Genomic DNA, 8,564 nt, shown 5'->3' on the forward strand with positions numbered 1-8,564 from the left:
AATTGCAATTGAGCCCAGGATTGAATATCTTGTGAATAATTTAAATTTTTTTTTCTTTTAAACCCACAAGCATCCAACGAGTAACCCCTCCTCTCCTCAATACTAGAATTCCCTAACCCTGAATGGAAGGTACAGAATACAGAACTATATCGTATACATGATGCAGGAAAAAACAAAAAAGACTGAATGAAAAGACGCTACAGGTAATTGTCTACCGAATAAGAATAAGACTGGGAAGAATCCTCCTTCGAGGGCGCTGCGATGGCCGAGTGGTTAAGGCGTTGGACTTGAAATCCAATGGGGTCTCCCCGCGCAGGTTCGAACCCTGCTCGCAGCGGTGTAAGGTTGTATTTTACACTCCCCTTAAAAATAAAGATCACCGTGGAAACAAGGTGTTTCCTTTGTAAAGAAGACCCCCCCTTGCTCTCTGCCACTTAAGTGCAAAGATGAATTTGTGGTGACCTGAGTGAACTGGCAAGGGGGATTTGGATGACAACTTGTGTAAAAAATACTCGTTCCTTTGCAGTGGCGAGACACCGCGAAGAGCTTGAGGGCATCCTGGGTGTCCATGAGACTTCCGGTAACTCCGATATCTTAGTGTTTGTTAAAAAGAAATGAAAAAAAAGTTTGTGTCAAACCGCAAAGAGACAAGCCCTGGGGACAGAGGAAAGGAGGAAATGGGGTTGACACGGACACCTGGCGTCGGGGTAAGCCCTGCACAAGTTTGAGAAGAAAAGATATAAATATAATAGAAGAGTTTGAGAACAGCTGTTTGTCTCTGGTACTTCGGTATCTCCGGTATCTCCGATATCTCAGTGATTCCCCTCATACGTAGCTGGTTAAAAAGAGAGAGAGAAAAAAAAAGGTTATGCCAAACCTCAAAGGGACATGCACTGGGGACAGAGGAAAGGAGGAAATGGAGGTGGCACGGACGCCTGGCGTCGGGGTAAACTAAGTGGGAGGAGAGGGAAAGAAATAAAGCGGAGCAGTCCCCGAAGTGACAAGCAGCCAAGCAAAAGTTCTAGGAACTGCTGGTTTTGTTGTTGTTGTTGTTAGTAGGGGATATTGTGGAAAGTTCAAGACTTGCGGAGAACCATAGTAACTTAAACTGGTATAGCTCCCGGTCACTTGCAAAATAAATCCACGTAGGTTAAGGAGCGAGGAAGGATCTTCTAGTCCCTTTAGAGATATTTCTCTGGGTTTTCGCCATTAGAGAAAGATTACGAAAGGCCCCACTCCTTGCTCCAACCATCGCCCATTTTCTCTTTCCTCTCCTTTTGAGGCTCGTATCTTAAGAGAGTGACACGTTTACAAGTAGCTGAGAATTGAAAGGTTGGCTTTCCCAAGCGGATTTGTGCGGTAATACAGGAAGGCACTGGGATTTCCTCCAGGATCATGATAGTCTGTGACTTTAGTTGAGAGAGTTTGCTTGAGGAACATAAAAGTTAAGTGACTTGGCTTGGGTCATAGGGACTTGACTAGCGAATGTAAAGAACAGATTCTGAACAGATTCGCAGTGAGACACCCTATTCTCCGACACTAATTTGCTGCCAGGTGCTACACCAAAATGAAAAGTTTAATAGTAACAAAAAATGGAAGAGATCCAGAGTTGAACTAGTTAGTCTCTGCTATTTCTCTTTAATTCCCTTGATACTATCGATACTCTTTGGTAATGACTCACATTTTCTTAATTGAAAGCTTTAAAGTTTACAAACTCATTTCCTCACAAAAACTCTCAAGTAGATGGCATAGAGCTCATCATCCCCATTTTACAGATACAGAAGCAGACTCAAAGAAGTTGAATTTATTTCAAGGATTTATTGAACACATACTACGCTTCAGACATCAAGCTACTCACTGGATGCTACAGACAAAATTAAACATTTATCCACTTCTGACCTTTCATCAGCTTATATTCTATTGGGGGGAAACACAAATAAGTATATGAAATCTATACACCATGTGTATACAAATTCATTTCTTGGCATGGAGAGAATCAGGAAAGGAACATCTGATCTGTGCTTTGAAGGTGTCTAGAGACTGAGAAAGGAGTGTATTCCAGCCCTGGAGGACAACCCATTCAAAGAAGAGTTCAGGGAGGGTGGAAGATGGCAGGTTGGGTTAAGGGAAGTTAGTAGTTCAGTTTGGCCTGAATATAGACTAGTGTGTGAAGAGGAGGAACAGGAAAGGTGAGGTAGATGTAAGATCTGGGAGGGCTTTAAATGCAAGGCTAATAAATTTGTAATTAATTATGGAAACAACCAGATCTTCTTGAGCAAAAAAGTTAACAAGGCCAGATCTTTGCTTCAGGAAGATTATTTTGGCAACTGTGTAGAGGATAGATTGGAGATGGGAGACATTGGAAGCAAAGAGACCAAAAAGGCTATTGCCATAATCCTTTTGAAAGGTAATATTAGCCTGTAGGGATAAAGCAACTATGTTGAGTGGAGAGAAAGAGAATTGATACTAGAGCCATTAACCCAACAAGATTTGGCAACTGTTTGGTTGCCTAGGGTGTAGAGGGATATGAGAAAGATTTAATTCTGGAGAGACAATTTAGATATCAATTTAGGAGACTTCTGCACTGAGTTTATACTTGAACCCATGGGAACTGATAAGGTTACCAAGGGAGAGACTATATAGAAAAAAGAGAAGACCCTAGTATAAATAGAATACTCCCCAACCCCTGAAAATTAATATCCTTCTTCACATGCCAAAGGGCCTAAAATGCTATCATTAGAAACTCATATTTCTGGGTTAAAGTACTGCATCTCCAAGCTTCCTCTTTAAAAGGGTACATTCTCTAGGGAAGTATAAAACATTAAACTGTTCATTTAGCAAGTAGTTGCTGAGCTCCTGGTTTATAACAAGCTAGGATAGGCTCTGTGGGGAATAAAAGAAGTACCTCATAGAGTTGAAGTCATCTAGTTCAACTCACTCATTTTTTAAAAATCTTTTAAAATAATTTATTTTTTTATTTATATGTATTTGTTTTCTCTCCTTCCTACCCCTCCCCACCTCAAAAAGAAAAAAAAATAATCCTTGTGGCAAATATATATGTATAAATAAACAAAACACATTTCCATATTGGCTGTCTCCAAAAATGTGTATCTAATTCTGCATCTTTAGATCTCTTATCTCTTTATAAGGAGGTAGCATTGTTCATTATCATTGGTCTTGCCCAGTTTCATATTGCCTTTGAACTTTAGTAACACTAAAATCCAAGTTTCTTAACTTCCACTCCAGTGCACTTGTCTGAGAAAATCTATAGACTCAGTAATACTTTCATGTGAATTTCATTTTCAATCTCCAGAGTCTAGCAAAGTGCTTTGTATATAGTAGAGACGTAACAAATATTTGTTGAATTGGAACAGAACACCTGATAGCTATAATCCTTTGCAAGTTTCAGGCCCTTAACATTTTCCTCTTTATTTTTCTAACTAGGCACTTGAGAGAAGTAGAAATGTAGGGGACTGGGAATTGAATTGTCTGGGACTTTTCATCTTAAAGAAGAGTTATGTAAAATCTTTTAATGTTCCAATATAGTGCTATATTTAAAATACAGAGTTGTCAGCTTAATAGTAAATACACCAGGAAAAAAAATAGGGGAAAACACGACATCTTTAAGTTGCTTCATGGATACCAAGTTTGCATCCCCAGAGCAGAACAGGATGGGAGTCACTCTACTTCTTGGTAAGGGGACTTACCTAAGTCCAGGGTGCCTGGAAGCCCCTGAGCTGGGAGAAAACCAAGGTGGCTTCTGACCTTGGAACCTCTAGTGTCAATTCCACTGATTATCTACTTCCAAGTGTCACTTGGCATTTGGCCAAAAATCAAGTCACAGTAAATCACAAATCTCAAATGGAGTGAATGATTCCTCTGCCCAATTTGGCTTGGATCTCAGGAGATGCTAGCTGGCCCTCCTTTACAAGCAGCCTCTGGGAATATCTGTTCCCTTAGTGAAAGTGAAGCTGACAACATTAAAGATATATGTGACAGTCACAGCCACCAGGAAGTTGATATTTTACTCGTTTCTGAGAATGGCTGCCTCTGCCACTGAGGAGTTTTCATGTTAAAATATGTGCCACTTCTGATTGTCAAGCTTGTCCCCATAAAATCTATTTGAGGAAGTAGTTACCAGTCATGTTCTCTTCAAACCAGGCTAACCCCATTATTCCAAATGGGAACTTCCTCCCCTTTTTCAGCTCCTTTGTAAGAGTCGAATTCCTGTATTAGGATGTAAACTCCTCCTAGATGTCAGGAACTGTCTTTCTTTTTGAGAGCATTTGTATTCCCAGCTTAGCACAGTGCCTAACACCTAAGAAACTCACAATCAGTGCTTTATCCATTTATAGTTTTTCTGAGTCAAAAGATGTTGAAGAGATAATGATACTGTAGGAATGAGAGCATAAGGGTTTGTTTGCTTTTTTTGTCCAATTTTTATTTTGGGGAAATTTTATAACATGGACAAAGAACCTAAGTACCCTAAGTTAAGGGGCCAAGGAAACTCTAAAAAACCACATCCATGAAAGCACAAAGGAACTTGGGCTGGCAGCTAAGGGCTTTTGTCACCACCCGGTGGTTCATGTAGAGATTGCATCCTGAGGAGCTCTATATTCCAGCCCCTGCCCTCAGGAGGCACAAGGGCTTTGACTGTGCTTTTCTACCTACCTGCCTTTCTAGCTCTAGTGATAATGTAGAACAAGTGCCTCTGTAAAGAGAATTATCAAAGTTGCAAGAGAAATTAGAGTTCTTAGAGGACAGAAATGCTGACGAGATGGGAAGTTGTTTTTCAGTTCTGTTTGACTCTTCATGACCCCATTTGGGGTTTTCTTGGCAAAGAATGGTTTGCCATTTCCTTCTCCAGATAATTTTGCAGATGAGGAAACTGAGGCCAACAGGGTTAAGTGACTTGCCCAGGGTCACACAGCTAGTAAGTATCTAAGGCCAGATTAAATCTCAGGAAGATGAGTCTTTCTGACTCCAGGGCTAGTACCATATCCACATTGATGGCAGGGGAAAGAGAAGGATAAATGTGGATTATATACTATTTTATAATCATTAGAATAGCTAAAGAAAATAGTCTCGTATTGGTTAGGTTATGGGAAAATAGGCACCCTAATAGATTTTTGGTAGTATTGCAGAAATTGTGCAAACATTTTAGAGTACAATATGGCAATTAAAGTAGAAATCACAAAATTGATCATATGTTTTGATCCAATCATTATATTACACATTATAAAAAGGTCCACCCCACTTCATGCTATTTAATATCACTTCTGTTTCTTAAAGGTGTATATACTCTACATAGATTCTACTAGACTTCCCTCTTTTTCCAAGCCTGAACCTATAGTTAACCATTTCAACATTATACCATTTTCTGCTCTTGCAATGGCCATCTCTCATGCCCAGAATATACATATCCTTACTTCTTTCTCTTAGAAATCCCCAGCTTTCTTCATGAAAGCTCAAACACTTTTTTCTCTTTTTATTTTTTATTCATTTTTATTTTATTTATTTTATTTTTATTTTTAAATATTTTTTCATTTTTACATGATTTATTTTCTTTCCCTCCCCTCTTCTCTCCCCCCTCCCAGAACTGACAAGCAATTCCACTGGGTCATACAAATGTTATCACTTAATATCCATTTCCATATTATTCATTTTTGCTATAGAGCAATTTTTTAAAAGCTTGAACCCCAAATCACATATGTATATATACACATGATAAGTGATGTCATATGTTTTTCTCCCATAGTTCTTTCTATCAATGTGGTTAGCATTCTTTCCCATAAGTCCTTTAGGAGTGTCCTGGCTTGTTGCATTGCTATTAGTAGCAAAGTCCATTATATTGGATGGTTCCACAATGTTTACTTTCTGTGTACAATGTTTTCCTGGTTCTGATCATTTCACTCTGCATCAGTTCACTGAAGTTCTCCAAGTTCATATAGAAGTCTTCTAGATCATCATTTTTTTCAGCACAACAGTATTCCATCACCATCATATACCACAATTTGTTTAGCCACTTCCCTATTGAGGAACACCCCCTCATTTTCCAATTTTTTGACACCAGAAGAGCATGGCTATCAATATTTTTGTACAAGTGTTTTTCCTTATTATCTCTTGGGGGTACAAATCTAGTAGTGGTATTGCTGAATCAAAAGGTATGCATTCTTTTAAAGTCCTTTGTACATAATTCCAAAATGCCTTCCAGATGGCTAGATTAACTTACAACTCCACCAACAATGCATTAGTGTCCTGGTTTTGCCACAACCCCATCAACATTTATTATTTTCTTTTACTGTCATATTGACCAATCTGCTAGGTGTGAGGTGGTACTCAGTGTTATTTTCATTTGCATTTCTCTAATTATCAGAGATTTAGAACACTTTTTCATTTGCTTATTGATACTTTTGATTTCTTTATCTGAAAACTGCCTATTCATGTCCCTTTACTATTTTTCAATTGAGAAATGGCTTAATTTCCCCCTTTATTATACTCCTTATAAATTTGAGAGATTAGCCCTTTGTCAGTGGTTTTTGTTATAAAATTTCCCCCCAATTTGTTGCTTCCCTTCTAATTTTGGTTGCATTGGTTTTGTTTGCACAGAAATCTTTTAATTTAATATGATCAAAATTATTCATTTTACATTTTGTAGTGTTCTCTACCTCCTGCTTGGTCTTAAATTCCTTCCTTTCCCATAGATCTGACAGGTATACTATTCTATGTTCATCAAATACCACTTTCAACACAGAGGTTTTCCTGATTCCCCCCTACTGCTAGGAATAGAAATGTATTTGCACACACACAGGCATATATATATATATGCATACCCCCCCATATATATATGTATATATATATATATATATATTTGTGTTTGTGTTGTCTCTATCTGATAGAATGTACTCTCAAAGATAATAGGAGTTGTTTGGGCTTATTATTCTAGACAATAAACAGATACTTATCAACAGATAATTGATTAAATCTCAACCCTTGTCCTACGGCTACTCAAGTCTTGCCAAACTCCAATCCTAAATGACTCCCACAAACCACTTCCTATGCTTCTACACATCAGAGGAAGTCACACCAAATACAAATTAATGTTATCAAATCTCAGCTGCAGCAAGGCATTCCTTTTGCTCCTGCCTAATTGATTCTCTACATCATTCCCTACAGAGGCTGTTCCAAACCTATTTTTTTCTCAAAACTCTTATAACATCATCTTCAAACTCTTTCAACAGAGGACATTCCCTCATCTTTTTCTGAAAAAAATAGAAGCTATTTATAACCAACTCCCTCCTCTCCCCTTTACTCTATGTCAAAACTCCATGACATCACCCATTCTCAACTCAATTCCTCCACCTGCAGATGAATGAGGGACTTTCTCACCAAGCCAGTTCCTCAATATATACGTGTTGGCAGAGAACAAGCTCAAAATTGACAGATGTTTAGAAGGAAGTTTATTAAGTCATCCAGCAGGGGGAAGTGCAAAAAAGTGGGAGCCCACTCTCCACCTCCCCCAGTCTCCGGTAAGTTTTGCATTATGTGGAATTCAAAGGAATAAGGAAACAGTAGCTGACTGGCCAGCATAGAGGCAGTTTTGTGACCCCCAAAATATGGGTTTCAAGACTGTGAATTGCCCAAACTGCAAAGATAATTTTTAGCGTCTTGATTTTATATAAAAATAAGTGGTCACCATTGGAAAAATTCCCAAATATGAAATACCCAAGTCAACTGGGTTTTATGGAGATTTTAATTAATATAAATGAAGGAATTAAGGAAAGTGAAAGAGACAGAGTAAGAGGAAATAGTAGGAAAAGGCTAGCCTTTCTCTTTAAGAGAGAAACTAAGTCAGTCTTTAATCACTCACCACAAGATCTTTTCAAGCAAAACTCTAGTGTTCAGAGACCCAGCAGCCTCCTCTGACTCCTGACCTCTAATTCAGCTACCAAAGCTGAACTAAATCGAACTACCTTGATCTGGTTCAGACAGCTCCTTTTAAAGAGAAATTCCTCTTGTGTCACCTCCCCTAAATTTTCATGTCTGCCAATCACAGTAGATGCTTTTCCTAGGACTGCCCATTCTAAGTTTTTAGTTCTCACCTTCTCTGGGGAGATTATATCTTCTGAGTACTTCACACCTCTTTGTTAAGCTTGCCCCTTGCAAGTTGCCTGACCTTTTAGTGATTAATTTGACTTTCATAGGTACTTAGCACCCTTTTGTATTAGATCTAAAAATAGACCTAGCTTAAGGTTTTGGCCTCACTATAAGTATGAGTTAAGTACCTTCATTGTTCACTAAGGAGTTTTACAACTTTATCTTCCCCTAAAGTATGCCTAAGTATGGGTGGAGTAATTTTAAAGTTCCCAATACATTCCTGATCAAGTACCTCCATTGTTTAAATGGGGAATAACCTTAACCATAACCTTAAGATAATATTCCAAGGTAGAGTCTGAGAAATTTTAAGATTCAGTTTCCAATACGATTTATAGGTTGTTTGATATGTAAAATAGGAGGAATTACATTCCTTGCATCAATCTTCAGCTCTCACTCCCCAGGAAGCA

The 8,564-nt window shown here is 38.4% G+C and overlaps 1 non-coding gene across 1 annotated transcript; it reads left to right on the forward strand.

Moving 5' to 3' along the window:
- Positions 1-255: 255 nt before the first annotated feature.
- TRNAS-UGA (transfer RNA serine (anticodon UGA)) lies at positions 256-337 on the forward strand. Its single transcript has one exon. It is a non-coding gene; the product is annotated as a tRNA-Ser (tRNA).
- The last annotated feature ends 8,227 nt before the right edge of the window (positions 338-8,564 follow it).

This window comes from Monodelphis domestica, chromosome 1, assembly GCF_027887165.1.
Source record: "Monodelphis domestica isolate mMonDom1 chromosome 1, mMonDom1.pri, whole genome shotgun sequence".
NCBI classification, from domain to species: Eukaryota; Metazoa; Chordata; class Mammalia; order Didelphimorphia; family Didelphidae; genus Monodelphis; species Monodelphis domestica.